The sequence below is a fragment of the Pygoscelis adeliae genome, unplaced genomic scaffold (genome assembly GCF_000699105.1).
Source record: "Pygoscelis adeliae isolate BGI_AS28 unplaced genomic scaffold, ASM69910v1 Scaffold139, whole genome shotgun sequence".
NCBI lineage: Eukaryota > Metazoa > Chordata > Aves > Sphenisciformes > Spheniscidae > Pygoscelis > Pygoscelis adeliae.
Genome location: NW_008825613.1, coordinates 2025115 through 2028767, shown reverse-complemented (window position 1 = coordinate 2028767; position 3653 = coordinate 2025115). Strand labels below are relative to the sequence as shown.

Here is a 3653-nt window from a genome sequence, read left to right as displayed (position 1 = left end):
TACAACAATTAATTTAGTTGTTTTAATTTCATTCTTTCATTTTCTCACAGTGTTTTTAAAAGCTCCCAGCGAGGACAGCCCTTGGGACAGCATGCAAGGCGGGTTGAACTCCACATCAGTTGCTCGCAGAAAGAGTCTCAGACCGTGGCAGAGCACTGTGACATGGAGGTGAGAGGAGATCAGCTGCTGGAGCTGAGACTACGCAGGATTGGGTTTTTTGATTTTTTTGCCTTTTGGGGGAAAAAATAGATTCAAGAAATTCCAAGGCAAAATCTGCTGACTGTACGGAAGCTGGAACTACTGACAAAAAGAAAACAAAAAAGTGTTGGTCCCTAACTCTGACCTTCTCCATCTTGCTGAAGTCTGCTCCGCTCCGCGGTGCTTGCTCTGAAACCTAGGCAAAAGGTTTGCCCAGGCCAGGAAAAGCACTCTGGTGCCTTGCAGCTCATTTCCATGGGGAGTTAAAGTGACTTCCAACTACATGAATAAACAAAAGGAATTTTTACAAAATAGCTTCGTAGAGAATTTATGCCCAGGCAGCATCAGAGGTGCAGAATGAACCTCCCTTTGCTCCAAATACCCGCAAAATCAGGTTGAGATGGAGGTTGTTTTTCCCCTACGTCTTTCCCTTCCTTTTTAGTCTCTTCCTGTCAGGAGAAAAGATTGATTGGAAATGCAGAGCCAGGCTCAGCGTGCTGCCACCAGGTCTCGGGGTGCTGTTGAACCGTGACGCTTATTTATAAAATTGTACATAAAGGGAAAAAAAGAGGTTGCTGGAACGGCGTTTATCTAAGAAGCTTAGATCTATAATTGCTTTTTTCCCCTCCCCTCTCTCTGGGAGGAACAAAGGATAAAAAGGGCTTTGAAAAATCCTTGCAAATAGGAGCAGGGAATGATGCTTACAGAGACGTGGGAGATGATTTCCTTGCGAGTTTTAAAATGCTTTGCTCTGTTTTAAACTCAGCCGGCTTGTCCGTCGTTAATCCTTGCTCCTCGGAGCAGCCTCCGGAGAGAGCTGTCTCTGACAGCAAACCCTCCAGCCAGGGTCGCTGCCGGAGGAGGGCGGGCAGCCCCCGGGGAGACTGGCTGGCAGCACTGGGCACAGTGGGTGCTGGGGAGTGTCTGCTGCCAGGCCAGAGGGGCAGGAGGTGGCGCGGAGGGAGGGAGGGAGTGAAGGAGGGAGGGATGAGGGAGGGAGGCAGGGAGAGAAGGAGGAGGGGAGGGAGGATGGAGGGAAGTCCAGGTGGGGAAGGGGGGAGAGGGGAGCAGCCGGCCAGGACACAGAGCCACCCACCGAGCTGCCCCGTACCGGCACACAGCCACCCACCGAGCTGCCCCGTACCCATACCCCTGTGCACACCTGTACACACACTAACTGCAGTCCTGTGTGCACACCCCCTGTACCCACACAGCCCATGCCCACCCCCTCATCGACTGTTGTGCACACACCCCTGTACCCATAGCCCCCATGCACACCCCCCTGCACACACTACTGCCCCCCCGCACCACCACACACCCATCCTTGTCCCCCACAGGCACCCATGCACACACATCCTCAAGCACATCTCTCCACACACGTGCACACACATCCCCAAGCACACCTCCACACCTCTCCATGCACACGCACCCCCCACACACACCTCCATACCCCCCTGTGTGCACAGCCCTCACCCCAGTAGGCTGCTGGTCCCCCAGACACCGGCCATGGTACAGACCAGGGAAGACCAGGCTCTGTCACCACCTTTGTGGCCACCACCCTGGTGCTCCTGCCCATGTCTGCCCAGGGACATCTATCAGCAGGGACTAGCAATGACCAAAAATCACTTCCCAACAGTGGAAGCATCTAATGAGGCTTTTTTCCCCCCACTGGAATAACTGGAAATTTGAAGCAGGCACCACGTCACTGGAGATGCCTGCAGCCTTCGGCACGTGATGGTACAAAGATCATGCAGAAGCAGCCCAATCTGCTCTCCCTTAGGTGTTTAAGTCCTAAGTTTCCACCTGGAAATTCCTTCCTTCCTTTTTCCCAGACTCCAGGTCTCTGAGTGTCTGCCCTTGCTATTAAAAAATAAATCACAATTACAGCCTCAGGGCTCATGACTAGCTCTCTTCTGGGTTACCATCTTTTTCCAGAGTCCATGGGCAATTCTCCCAGCTGCCCAGTGGCTTTCAAAAATACTTATTTCAAGGCAAAAACTTGCATTTCCTTTTTTTGGTTTCCCCTTGTGGGATTTGTCGTAAGCAAAATTTCCCGGCCCCTTGCTTGTTGGTGCAGGCAGGAGCAGGTGGAGTTACCCAGCAGTGGCCATCAGAAGGACGCACACTGGTGGGACGCACACGTATGCACACACCGGCAAACAACCATGTGCAAGCAAATGCAAGCACAGCGTGGGACTCGGGTAGCACACCTGCACACACCCCGGGATGATCCACGCGCGTGTACAAGCATGCACAGCAGGTGCGCGCGCACACACACACACACACAGAGCGTGCACACGCATTTGCAGGCAAGCACAGACATGGCCCAAGATGCACATGAGCGTGATACATGTGTACGGCATATACCTGCACACGCCACACACGCACACACATGGACTCGTGCAAACATGGGGCACACAACACAGGCACAGCAAACACATAGAAAAGCACAGTACACACCTGCACACCTGTGTGCAAGCACACAGCCCACAGGCACGTGTATTTACAGCAAATGTTCACAGCGTGTACATGCACATATAGACATGTAATGCAGATGGCACGTGCATGCACACACGGGCACATGTACAGCATGCATGCGTACTGCGTGCACACAACATGCAGATGTGTGCAACAAAGCATGCACTTGCAGGCACAGGCAAAGATGCAGATAGATTGCATGCACACGCACAGAGATCAGCTGCACGCATATGCGCAGAGCACACAAGCATGCACACCCCTGCAGCCCTTCCCCAGGCAATCAATGTTCACCCCTCTCTGAGCGCACCGCCCTGCGGCCAAGCAAAGCTGACGGGGATGAAGCGTGCAAGCCGGGCTGGCCTTCAGTTTATTTTACTTAAGCATGAACAATAATACCAAAGTCTCCAGTAAAACTCCACTCCCTCATCACATTGCAGTGTATAATGTGAACTAAATCTATATTAACAAAATTAATACACTTTCACAGTATAAAATTAATATAGCTAGGAAAGGGAATTTTTATGACACATTCAGCATGTCCCCAAGCGTGTCCCCAGCTGCTGCTGGGAGCTTGCCTTCACCTGTCCCCCCACATGAAAACAGGGTCCCCTAGGTGAAACAGGGTGTAACCCATGACAGCAGGGGTAGGGGGGCGGGGCAGAGGCTTTGGACTCACACACACCTCCAAAGCTTATCTCCTGGTGAAAAAGAAAGCATTGGCAAACGGTTTGGGGACTGAAAGCCCCGAAATCAGCCATTTTCCTCCTATTGTAGGAGAGATGAAGGTGCCCGTGTGATGGAGGTGGATCGCGTCATGCTGGACATGGGGGAGAAGCAAGGGCAAGGGTCGCAACCAACCTTGGGGAGCGCTTAACACCATGGCAGGAGCAAGACATTGGCACCTGCACCTGCAGAGAAGTCAAAAGAGGCCGCCCCCCCCCCCCGCCCCCCCCCCCGCGCCACAAGCGCCAGCCGCC

At 52.9% G+C, this 3653-nt stretch overlaps 1 protein-coding gene across 1 annotated transcript in view; it reads left to right on the top strand.

Moving 5' to 3' along the window:
• Positions 1-573, top strand: part of ZNF511 (zinc finger protein 511) — a 6572-nt gene extending 5999 nt beyond the window's left edge. The window contains exon 7 of the mRNA XM_009332786.1: positions 51-573. The gene's annotated coding sequence lies outside the window, so the exon portion shown is untranslated. The remainder of the gene's footprint in view (positions 1-50) is intronic.
• Positions 574-3653: the final 3080 nt, after the last annotated feature.